This window comes from Manis pentadactyla, chromosome 2, assembly GCF_030020395.1.
Source record: "Manis pentadactyla isolate mManPen7 chromosome 2, mManPen7.hap1, whole genome shotgun sequence".
Lineage (NCBI taxonomy): Eukaryota > Metazoa > Chordata > Mammalia > Pholidota > Manidae > Manis > Manis pentadactyla.
Window position 1 is genome coordinate 109,924,285 of NC_080020.1, and position 13,595 is coordinate 109,937,879.

The 13,595-nt window shown below is 36.6% G+C and overlaps 1 pseudogene; it reads right to left on the bottom strand.

Moving 5' to 3' along the window:
* Positions 1-8,243: 8,243 nt before the first annotated feature.
* Positions 8,244-10,092, bottom strand: LOC118925242 (probable inactive 1-aminocyclopropane-1-carboxylate synthase-like protein 2; annotated as a pseudogene).
* Between the last annotated feature and the right edge of the window lie 3,503 nt (positions 10,093-13,595).

Here is a 13,595-nt window from a genome sequence, read left to right on the forward strand (position 1 = left end):
AAATGCATAGTTATAACATGTCATAAAATAAATTTCATGTCACTGTGAATGTTTAATTCCAAGGAGATGATTACTACTGGAACATATAAGAGTAATGGCATAACACATTTTGTAAAAACAAATTGGAATGTTATGCAAATACTTTGGGAGTACATTATTTTTAGAACACCTTTATCTCATCTGATGCATTAACGTGTTCCATTGAGGTATGTTCGAGCAGGCAACATTATTTTAAATTTATACCATTGTGGCTCAGGGCAACTAAGTCACTGGCAAAAATGCATGACACTCATATGCCTGAAATAATTGGGCATTTTATAGATTGTGTTTGTCTTCAGTCTCTCCATTCTGCTCCGAGAATGTGGATAATGTTGGAAGAAATCTTTTTTTATGCTATCTGATCATATTTTGTTAACTTGGAGAAGGTAAAGTCCTCTAGTCCACCCAGACATACTTATTGGTTAGTTTCCTGTGATGAAACTAAGTGACGACATCTTCAAATAAAACACACACCAAAATCTTCTCCTTAGTTGCTTTTTATTATCATTACCATCTAATGCACCCTATTTATTATAGAAAATACTTTCATTTCCTTGGAACCTGACACCTGTCCTTTGCCCTTCCTCTTGTGTCAGTCAACATGTCTTCCAAAGTATTTGCATAGCATTCAAGTTTGTAAACAGGCTTGTAAACCTTTCTGATCTAGCAGTGACTAGTCTAAAGTGGCCTAAACTTCCTGACACATTTTAATTTATAGTATAATAAAGCCCCTTGTATCCTCAGAATTATGAGTTTCATTATTTCATTCATAGTGTTTTATTTTTAAACTGAATTAGCATGAGAAGACACCATTTGTGAACAATATTCTTTTGCTTGGCTAACGTGAACAAACTTATAACAACTTCAAAACTGTCTAATTTTACATTTAAGCATTCAAGTCATTTATATTCCATTTTGTACGTGACTATCAGAATTATCTTTTATAATATAAAATGTCAGTCATCTACTAAAAATATTCTAATAGCTTTCATTGTTCTTAGAATAAAATTCAAATTCCTTTCCATGGGCTTCAAAAGTCTGTGTATTTTGGCCATCCTCCACCCTTCTAACTTCCTTCCTGCCATTATCCTCTGCCTCAAAATTCCATAGCCACCTTGATCTGTTCACTATTTCTCTGAAGTGCCAAAATCTTCCTTTCCTTAGAGCCTGTACACCAGAAGTTCGAGATGGTGGAGTACTTCTTGCTGTTGAATTCTCTGCTCAAACATCGTCTGCTCATTAAGGCAGTCTAGATTTCTAGTGCACTCCACCTAGATTTTTCACTTGTTCAAGTAACTGTTTTATTCTTTGTATATATTCTTTGTATACATTGTCATTTATGAGTGTATGGTTTCATTTCTTGTCTAATTCCATTAAAATATAACCTCAATGAGGGTAGTAAATTTCTATATCTCTTTCACCCTAGCATCTCTAAGAGTTTCTGGAACATAAGAAATGCTTAATCAGAGCTCACGCACCTCAACAAAAAAAAAGCAAATAAGCCAATTAAAAAATGGGCAGAGGATCTGAACAGACACTTCTCCAAAGAAGAAATTCAGATGGCCAATAGGCACATGAAAAGATGCTCCACATCGCTAGTCATCAGAGAAATGCAAATTAAAACCACAATGAGATATTACCTCACACCAGCTAGGATGGCCACCATCCAAAAGACAAACAACAATAAATGTTGGTGAGGATGTGGAGAAAGGGGAACCCTCCTACACTGGTGGTGGGAATGTAAATTAGTTCAACCATTGTGGAAAGTAGTACGGAAGTTCCTCAAAAACCTCAAAATAGAAATACCATTTGACTCAGGAATTCCACTCCTAGGAATTTATTCTAAGAATGCAGTAGCCCAGTTTGAAAAAGACAGATGCACCCCTATGTTTATCGCAGCACTATTTACAATAGCCAAGAAATGGAAGAAACCTAAGCATCCATCAGTAGATGAATGGATAAAGAAGATGTGGTTCATATACACAATGGAATATTATTCAACCATAAGAAGAAAACAAATTCTACCATTTGCAACAACATGGATGGATTTAAAGGGTATTATGCTCAGTGAAATAAGCCAGGCAGAGAAAGACAAGCACTAAATGATTTCACTTATCTGCGGAGTATAAGAACAAAGAAAAAACTGAAGGAACAAAACAACAGCAGACTAACAGAAACCAAGAATGGACTAACAGTTACCAAGGGGAGAGGGACTTGGGAGAATGGGTGGGAAGGGAGGGATAAGGGGGGAAATGGGGTATTACGATTAGCACACATAGTGTAGGGGGGCAGTCACGGGGAAGGCAGTATAGCACAGAGAAGACAAGTAATGATTCTCTAGCACCTTACTACGCTGATGGACAGTGACTGTATTGGGGTATGTGGGGGGATCTTGATAATGGGGGGAGTCTAGTAACCATAATGTTCAAGTAATTATACATAAATGGTATCAAAAATAAATAAAATAAATTTTAAAAAAAGAAGAAAAAGAAATGATTAATCAGTATTAGTGAAAACAAAAATGTTGGGGCAAATTGACAAAGTGTATGGACAATAGACTCAAATCTGGGCCTATCGCACTCTAAACCCACTCTCTCCCCACATGATCTTACATTGCCTTCATGTTTTGGAAATTGTACAGTAAGTTCTGGTTTATTCCAGAGTTTATATTGGGTGGCCCTTCCTGCATTCTGGAAAACTAGATTTTCTCTTTTGTGCATTATATTGTCAATCACATCTCTCATGCTTAACTGGTTTTCCCTGACATGGTAAATTGAATGAAATTGCTGGAAGGAAAAATATGAAGGGATGGTGGAAGAAGAGATGTCTATGAAAGAAGCTAAAAAGTCATGGGTAATGATTAGGAAGAGATGTTTCAGGTTATTTATATTTATATAAATGTACTATTTGTATTTATATGGTTGAAGGAAACTGCAATGAGTTAAATAGCAAAATGAAGTAAATAAAACAAAACCCCACCAAATTGAAACTAAAATAAAGAAAGAAAGTGTATGTAAATTAAGGGATAAACAGATACTTTAAACCTTGCATAAAGGAGAAAGAAAGAGCAAATCAGAAAATACTTATAGATGAATGATAATGAAAGGACAATTTCAAAATTTCTGAATTGAAGTTTAGCAGTACTTTTACATGACAAATGGTTATAGTCATTTAAAAAACTTGAGTCAAAAATTCAAATCAAGAAATTTAAAAAAGAGCATCATCTTCACAAAAACGGAAAAAAATTTAAAGGGAAAGAATTAAGAAAATGTTTTGTATGTTTACCATTTTATTGCTATATCCCAGGCACTAACCCAAAGTGAATGCTCAATAAATATTTGTTGAATGGATGAATGAAGAGCAGGCTGTTGGTGACACCAATGGGAATGGAAACAGGATGCTGACCGACCTGATGCTAATGGTCTCCCATTCTATGTTCTCACTGGATTAAAGCAGCAAGGAATTGCAAACTCCTTCAGGAAAACAGTGCCAACATTTGCATATCAAAAATGAGGTTTATGAGAACTAGAAAAAAAATGAGTAGAACAGGCAAATGCACAAGAAATCTCAGAGCCAGTGGGAGAGATGAAACTGGACCTTTTCCTTTGAAACCTGACAGCTCGGTGAATGCCAGCACAAGAAGGGAGCAAAGGCCTTACCACACATTTTAATTTAAAAAAAAAGAAAGACTGGAAAAAAATAATATTTTAAAATGTTAATGGATATTAAGTCTGTTTCAACACCTAACTTTCTAAGGCACAGCAAATTTACAGCAGCCTTGCTCATAAACAGAGAGCAAAACAACTGTGGAGTCTTTTGCATTCTCCAAAGGAATGCAGGCAGTTCTTCAAGATTGCTGCTGCTTCTTGTCAACATCATGTTTTCTTTCTAAAGTCACCCATTTGTCAGGAAGGGCATTCCTGTTACTGTGGTCTTCTTTCCCCCAGAGCATGCAATTTGCAGGATTATTCAAGTTACCAGGAGTGATTCCTAGAACTCTATGCCCCACATTCACTAGCAACTTTGGAAATATTTTGCACCGGAACAGGGTTAAGCCTTGTACCAATTGGATTGGAAAAGGCTACTCAAATTCTTTGGCAAAGAAGTCTCAAAATCAAACTACCCTATTTCTCATTGTAAATGTATTGTAGAGTTGTTTTTATTTTGTTGTTCGTTGCATTCAAAAAATAAAGTGTCAGCAGGGTAATGACAGGTATTATTGAAGTATTTTTTATCCATGTATGTGTTGAAATAAGCCTTGTTTTAATTACTAGAGATGCAAATAGGCAAAAAAAACAACAAAGACATTTTCCCCTTTAAATGATCTGAAAATCTTAATATTAAGAAGTTTCAGTGATTACCTTAATGAACCTCCTAGAGAAGTAGATATCCAGCCTGTCTAGTCATGAACTTGGCCAAGTCATGGAAGACCTCAGAGGAGGAAGCAGAGATGCCTGAGTATTAATAGCTCTAGGACTGTAGACAAGAGAGCACTGTTTTTTTAATCCATAACATGAGGAAGAGAAGAACATTCCTTTCCATGCAACTCCCCAATTCAATGACTGAAGGCCAGTCTTGGACCCTGTGTCTAGTGATTCCCAATGAAGGTATATTTCTGGTAAATATACTGCTACCTTCTGAGATTTAATCAAACTAATCAAATGTAATTCATAATTATCTCCATAGTCCATCTACATGTCTTCATTGATAACACCATGATATAATTACTTAAATTTTTGGTAATTTATATACCTAGTACCTCAAATTCATTTCATTCATATTTGAAACGTTGGACCAGTGGTTTTCAAGTAACAGCCAATGCTCAGCTCTGTAAAAGTTACCTGGGAAATTTTCTTCAAAATGTGAAGGTCTCTGCCCTCAAGGAATTTGTGATCTTTGTATGAGTGCACAGCTCTTATCCTCTCCCCTGATAGGTGAGGTAACAGAAACACAGGGAGGATAAATGATTTGCCATGGCCTCACAAGGAGAATGAGGCAAACTTTCAGCTAGAGCTAAGAGTTCTTGGCTGCTCTTCGCATGTTGTCATCACAAATTCAATTAGGTTTGCCTGATAGATTTTTTTCATAGCTTCCCTCCACCCACTATGATATGTAATGCAAAATAAAAGCAATATTTAACTCTAAAACAAAACTTTCACATATGCTGAAATAAAAACTGCTTTAAAACATTATAACAATTCTGAGCTTAGGCTAGACTAGAACTGAAACAAATAATAGTGATGTGAAAAAGAATTAGTTATGTTCATAACTAAATTCTTTAACCAATATAAATATGTGCTTTTAGGGTTAAAAGAAAAGAAATTTCAATGCAATCCCACTGTCTCATACCTATTTGTTAAACCCTTACCGGGAAAAATGACTTAAATTCTGATTCTAGTGATGAATTTGGAAATTCTGCTTATTTAAAATGTTTTACTTATCTCTTCTATTTTTTATGGTTTTCTAATCATTTTGTGAGCCCAGTGCTCCAGGAGTATTTAATTGTTTGAATCTCAAAAGCTTCTGCAAACCCATTATATTTGTGAAGTGCTGTTATGGAAAGCAAACACTGTAAATAAAAGATCATTCAGTTTGTGGAGAAGAGGAAATATAACTTTATATTAAAGATTATCTCAACATTTAAAAATATGGAAATAATCATCTGAATATTTTGTCTATATACTGTCAGATTTGTAGCTATTGAAAACCTCCACAGTTGTTTGCATTCTCTTGTTTATTTATTTATTTATTTTATATATAGCTTCCACATGAAATTATAGGTCTGACTAATGTTACATAGTCAAGTGTTGATCAAGGGGTATTTGGTACAACAATAAATAAGCATCAGGAATGTAGGTTCTTTGTGGATTTAAACAATTCAAAAACAAAACATGCAAAGTACACTTATCAGCATTAAATTGCATCAGATATTTTTTTCCAATTTGCTTACCTGCTTATGCAATTTAAAAAAAAGAATGAAAACAAAAAACACAATTGAACTATTTTGTGTGAGATGCATTCTATAACACTCTTAAGCTAGATTCAAAAAGCCACACCTACACAGTAGTAATTGGCTGAAAAAAATTCAATTATGTAATGATTCATTTCCTGCCTCTTAACCTATTTCACATATTCTTAACAATAAACATATTTTTATTGCTTTTTTTGTGACAATACGTTTTAAAATTCTATTCAAAATGAAAAGCTTCCCATTTAGTTCAGCGTTGCCCTTCAGTCATTATTTTACAGTATTTTATGCATGATTTTAAATAAAGAAAAGAAAAGAAAGATCAAAAAACATCTGTGTGACTGTCAGACAATTTTGCTTATAATTGGTCAGTGTCCTATGGACACACAGCTTACAGACTTTATTTCAATGAAGCCTTTTTTGAGTGCTTTCAGGTTTTCTGCCTTGAAGTTTGTGCATGGAGACATATTTACAGTTCTTTCCATAGCTTGGGTAAAATAAAAAATAAGATAATGTCCATCCCTACCTATCACTGCAGATTTGAGGCATCATGCATATCAAAATCCAGTTCCATCACTGTAAGTGACAGTAAATGCCCCTCTCATCTTTCTTGTTTGCCTCCCCTTCCTACATTTTGGTGTCTCTCCAAGGAGGCCCATATTAAAACTTTAGTTGAGCTCATCTAAATGTTGCACTGTTAAAATGTTCCACTTAGAATAAATATTCTACAAACCTATGCATTCCCAGGAGCTTTCATCCTTCAAGGTCACCATGAGGCACATACTCTGGTAAAAGGAAGTAGCCATAGGATTTTCTTTTCAAACCACCCAATAACATTAAAGTTAATTCTCAGAGAATGCCTAGGGGTGAGTGGCATACACAAAAAAGAGATTCTACAAACTAGAATGAGCAAACTCTCTGTATACACTATGCATGCATTACTTCCCTGATTTTGAAACAAACTTCTATTCTCCTCAAAATAAAAGAGATATGATGGTTTATCAAGCTTTGTAGTATGAATTATGCACAAATTATTTTTGAATTAGCCTCAGTATTTCTCAACTCTCACTTTTCAGATTCACCTAGGAACTTCTAAAATGAGTAGAAGCCCTGGTTTCATCTAAAGATTGGTTCTTTGGCTTTTGGGTGCAGAATGGGTATTATTTTTTTGAAAGTTCTGGGGATGAATGTAATATACAGCCAGGATTAAGAACCAAAGAAGTAAGGTAAAAATAACTTTATTGCATAGCACTGAATTAACCTCTGGAAATTCACCCAACCTCAATATACATTGTTTATGTCGTACTTGGTCAAATACTTTCCATTGCAAAATTGATGTCTCTACAAAATATTAAAGCATCCTTAACTAGTCAACATTGCTTTAAAAATTATTTCATGAAATTATCATTTCATAATAGTAATTCTTTTGTTTCAGTGGAAGACCACGAATTCCTTCTGAAACCAGAAATATGGTTCTTAGAATTAATTGGAAACTGATTAAGTAGCACAAACATGCAAAGAAGTATTGTGTGGTAGTTAAAATTATGGTATAGTGATATAGATTGATGTGTATTGATATCCATGAGGTAATATTAACTGTAATACAGAGATACAGATTAAAGAATATTACACCAAAATGCTAATAATGTTTTTATGTGAATATTTTTGATTATATATCTATATTCCATAGTATTTTATCTTTGCAATTTGTATGTATACCTTTAACAAGACAAACAAGCAAACTCACAACTTGGAAGGAAGGCAAAAGGGTGAGAACAAGAAAAAAAAAGTGGGCAAGAAGTCTTGCTTGGATTACTTTGGTGTATAAAATTAAAGCAAGTCTTGAATGATGAGTTTGTAAAAGCTTTGAGGTAAAATCCATTCCAATTTCATAAGTGTGTTTTTAGCAAACTGTACAATTTCCTTGTCAATTATAATATCAATAAAACCCTATAAGAATATTAGAACTCTTAAAAGGAATGTGTATTATTTTATGACATCTCCAGTTTTATGGTTTCATTATTTACAATGAAAAATTCAAAAGTGATGGGTTAGTTTACACAATTAAGTCCTGCAAATGAAAAATGATTAAAAAATCTTTCTTGCTTAAGTATGTGAGAATTTACCGTACTTAGAACGAACACCTATATCATTCTTTCCAATGCTTCTATGACATTCCTTCATTCATATAATATGTATTTATTGAGTATCAGCTAACAATCTAGAAGTAAATTACAATGTATGTTTGTATTGTTGCCCCATTTTCTCTTGCAGAAATGAAAGGATGAAACTTTGTGATCATTTTTGTTCCAGAGGTATAACATGTGATTCTTTAACCAAATCACCTTTAAATTTAATTTTAATTTTTCTAAGTCCCTACTCCAGATGCAAAGGAGACACAAAGGTGTGATGAGCAAGTTTCTGGGAGCTTGGAATGCATTGAAGACAAAACGCACACACACACACCGTGTCTATTGTGAAGAAGGTAAAACTCTATACATGACACTGACAAGCAGGACTTTCTGGCTCAGGACTTTTTGATCAGGACTCTTGGAAGAGATCTGAACCAGACCTTAAAGACCCTGCCTATTTCAATAGAGATTGCATAGAGGAGGGAGGTTATTCTAGTAGCAGGACCATGAAAAGTAATCGGAGTCTGATAAGTAGACTAGTTGGGCTGACATGAAGAATTCAGGTAAGAGGACTGTGAAAGATAAAGTTGGAAAATGTTACATAAAATAGGCAATGGGGAGCCTCAGTTAGTCAACTGAGTTTGAATTGTATTCATTGACCTATGGAGGAATCATGTATGAAGACATTGGGAGGCAGAATCTGCCAGGCTCCTTATAGCTGTAGTCTTGCCATGGGCCAGCATCAGCTTTTTGACCAGGAAGCAGTGATCGAGGGGCCGCTCTTTTTCAAATGTGCAGCATCCAGGTACAGTACCAAAGCAGAAGCCAGAGATGCCAAAATATCTGGTGCTCCAGATCACACGCGTCCTTTGGGGGCCAGGCAAACTCTCCATGCTCAGAACACTGTGGAATATGGTGATTCATCAAGCATAGATAGCATGCGACTCTCCTCCATAATCACATGTACGTTGTACCTCTTGGCAAATACCAAGTATTCCTCAGAGAGTCTTGGGAGTAGATGTCACCCAAAGGATTTTGAGCATTAGATAGCATGAGGTCTCTGACCCTTTTCCCCTTAAGCTTAGCCTCAAGCAAGGCTTGGTCCAACTTGTCCACAATGACCTGGAAAGGACAGGTGTTCACATCAATAACCTCACGGTCTACATGGGCAAGAATCAGTTCAATTTATGCATACAGGTGGAGGCTAAGGACAAAGCTGTCACAGGAGGTGACTGGGGTCAGAAAGGCCCACCTGGGTCATACAGAGCCATGACCAGTGTGCAGAAGACAGAGCAGCAGCCACTTAGAACAACCAAGTTTCCTGGCTCAAGGTGGGAGGGTGCCTTGAATTAGTAGGTAGGAAGCAGGTTGCTTCTACTCACAGGAGTGGTTGCCCTTTCTAATCAGGGTATTGTACCAGGACCTCCTCGGTGCAGTTCACACCACTCCAACTCAGCGTTCAGTCTTCAGGATTAATGGAGCAGGATTAATGAAGCCAAAGCCTCCTTGTCCTTGTCCTTGTGGTATTTATTCCCTTGGCAGTTCTTGTAGTCAGAAGCTGGAATGGTATAAGGCAGAAACGTCATTCCCACAGATGGACAGGTTGTGGCTGACAAGTGCAGCTTCAAAATCACTCTGTCAGTTAACTAGCTGGTCAGGCTGCCTGGATGACTGGGTCCACTGCTCACCTCTGACATCACCCCTAGACTCCTGGGAAGGGTGAGGCAGTTCTACAACTGCCTGTTATATTAAGTGGTCCAAGAGGGCTTCCTGCTCCTGGGTGTTCAGATTGTGCCTCTGTTTCTCCAGCCCCAGGTCCTACTGCAGGTGCCTGGTCTCTCTGCATGATGTGCTCTGTGATCTGCAGCAAGTGCAGTGCCGTTTCCACCGAGTACTAGTGCTCTGGTTTCTGAAGCCTGGGATCCTCATCTGGCCACAGGGCGTGCAGAGCATGTCTGATCAGTTCCTCATACTCTGGGTATTTGTATTGGGCTCAGTAGGCTGGCTGGGAACTTTGTGTTTGTTTCCATTTATCTCTCTCTCAGTTCTAGAATCCTGATGCTCAATGAAATCATCCTTGACCATTAGGGCTCAAAGACATCTCCGTGCCCCTCCTCCTCTCACTAAGCTTGCTTTCTCATCTTTTTGATTATAGCTATCCTAGCGAGTGTGAAGTGGTATCTCACTGTGGTTTTGATTGGTATTTCCCTACTGATTAGCGTGGTTGAGCATCTTTTCATATGCTCGTTGGCCATTTGTATATCTCCTTAGAATGAAGGTCTACTTAAATTATTTGCCTACTTTTTAATTGAAGTATTTGTCCATGTATTTTTGAGCTGCCTGAATTCTCTGTATATTCTGGGTATCAGTCTCTTATCAGACATAATTTGCAATTATTTTCTCCCATTCTATGATTGTCTTTTCATTTTCTTGATGGTATCATTTGCAACACAAACATTTTTAATTTTGCTGCAGTCTCATTTATCAATTTTTCCCCTTTTATCTCTTGTGCTTTTGGTGTGACATTAAAGAAAACATTTCCTGATTCAAGGCTACTAAGGTATACTCCCATGCGTTCTTTTAAGAGTATTCTAGATTAGCTCTTAGATTTAGGTCTATGATCCACTTTGAGTTCATTTTTGTGAATGAGTATGAGGTAGAGCTCCAATTCATTATTTTGCTTGTGTATATTCGACTGCCCCAGTAAAATTTGTTAAAAAGACTATTTTTTCTCCTATTGAATTGTCTAAGCACCTTTGCTGAAAATATGTTTGCCATTTAATGTGCGAGTTTATTTCTGGATTCTAATTCTATTCCACTGATATATATATGTCTATCTTTATTGCTAGTACCACACTGTCTTGAGTACTGTAGCTTTGTAATGAGTTTTAAAAAGAGGAAGTATGAGTCCTTCAGCTTTGTTTTTCTTTTTCAGGATTGTTTTTGCATTCTCAGTCCATGTCCATTACTTTAAGCCTTGGAGAACACATCCTCCCTGCTTACATGGTTCCAGGCTGAAATATCTTTTTTTAGTCCTTCGTCAAATGCCAGACCATTCATCCCCTTTGTTAGGAAACATGTTGCATGCCTCCTCAAATTATCACTGGTAATCAAGAATGAGCCCAAAAAGCAGCTGGAAATCAAGGACAGGATGGAAAACAGAGCCTGTTAAGAGAAAATGATAGATTTAGGTCACCAGAAAACCTTTGAATAGGCTGTTGTGGGAACAAAGAGATTGTCACAGTGAAAAATTAGATCATAAATCTTAGAATAAATTCCTAAAACAATTCCCTTGTGTTTTTCTTTTCCTCATGTAGACTGAGTAGATGGTGTTGACTAAGTTAGTTAATTTTCTCAGACTCCTCCAAAATGAAATAAATCTGTGCTGTTTCTCATGTTCTTTTTGTAGATCCTACCTTTTGGCCTTTTGTAACTAGTGTTCATGAGACTTTTTGTACCAGTTGGAGATTAAAGCATTTTATGCTTTAATTATACTCAAAAGAAAAAAAATAAATTATCATTTAGAAATACAATATTGAGAGAATTGCAATAAAGGTATTCATATATGAGGGTTTTTGAGATCATCTGTCCATGTGCCAAATCTTTAAATAATCACATCAGACCCAGTCAGATGGCCAGGGGTAGTTATTGCTTTCATTTTACGGAATCAGAAACTGCAGATTTAAAAGGTAAATTGACTTGCTCAGATAACTGGGCAGGCAGGGACAGAGCTAGTATCCAAGTGCAGTTTGTCAGCCTCCTTGGGACACTGTTATGCATATAAGTGTGTCCTCCAAAAAGGTTTGTTGAAGCCCTCACCCTTGGCACCTGTGAATGTGGCCAAAGAAATAAGATCTTTGTAGATGTAGTCAAGTTAAGTTGAGATCAGTGGACCCTAGTTAAATATGACTGGTGTCCTTACAAGAAGAATACCATGTGACAACAGAGGCAAAGACTGGATTGATATGGCTCAAGCCAAAGAATCCCAAGGGCTGATGGCAATCACTGGAAGCTAGGAAGAGGCAGGGAGAGATGAGCCCCTATAGGTTTCAGAGGGAGAATACCTGTTATTACATCTTGATTTTGGACTTCTAGCCTCTAGAACTGTAAAGTGGAGAATTTCTGTTGTTTGATGCCACCTAGTCTGTGGTACCTTGTTATATGCCTAGGAAATTAACAGTTAACAGATATTATGTATTCCTTGAAACAATATTTTATAATATGAAATCAGCCTTCTCAGAGCACCAAATTGTGCTTCAAAATTTTAAACCCATACCCTGCTATTCACACTCAATTCCACTGCACTACTATAGATTCAATCTTAGATAGTGACCATGGTATAAATTTTCTTTCCTACTTGAATACTATCAATAAGGAAAAGCTACTTACATCATAATTCAGAGAAGTCCCCATTTTGCACAACTCTAGCTATTTATTAAAGTTTCTTCCTCATAAACTAATTTACCTTCCTTTCACATCCACCCATTAATACTAGCTCTGCTTTTTGAAAGCACTCAGGGTTGTCTAATTCCTCTTTCATGTGAAAGACCATGACAGGTCTTTAAACATTTAAAGTCAGATAGAAGACCCCCACATTCTCTTTTCTTCTAATAGATTCAACTCTTCTTCACAGATCATGCTCCAAAGCCATTCCCCATCCCTGTTGGACAGACATCAGTGAATCAACATCCCTCAAAGTATAATATACAGAATAGAATGCCAAGTTCCTGGCATCAAGTCCTTAGAACAGACAAAAGCAGAGCCAGCTCTTCTGCTGTCAGAGGCTCCTCTTTGAAACCAGAAAAGTATTGCTATTTGAGCCCAAACTGCCTTTCAATGAGATAAATCTTGACAAATAGAAGAACTCTTTATTCTGATTAGCATCTTGATAGATTTGGAGTCCCTCAATTTTTCCAAGTGAAGGTTGAGCTCACAGAAAGTATATGGGTGTGTGATGGCAATCCAACTGAAAGTATTTATGCCACAGAATAAGAGCCCGAAGTATTACAGCAAGCAAATAAAACACCACCAAGTTGAATGTAGATAAGAAATCCAGCACTTAGGATTTTAAAATATATGTTTGCTATGTACTGAATTATGTCCCCCATTTTCATATGTTGAAGCCCTACCCTCCCAGTGTGACTATATTTGGAGACAGGTCTTTTAGGAGGTAATTAAGGTTAATTGAATTCATAAGGATGGGATCCTAATAGGATAGGATTAGTGGCCTTATAAAAAGAAGAGCGCTCTCTCTCTCGCTCTCTCTCTTTGTTCTTCTCTGTATCTGTCTCTATCTCTCTTCCCATGTGGACACTCTGAGGATAGGCTCTGCATGGACCCTGCAAGATGATCAGTTCTCACCAGGAACCAAATCAGCCAGCACTATGGTTTTGGAATTCTCAGCTTTCAGAACTGTGAAAAATACATTTCTGTTGTTTAAGCCACTCAGACTATGG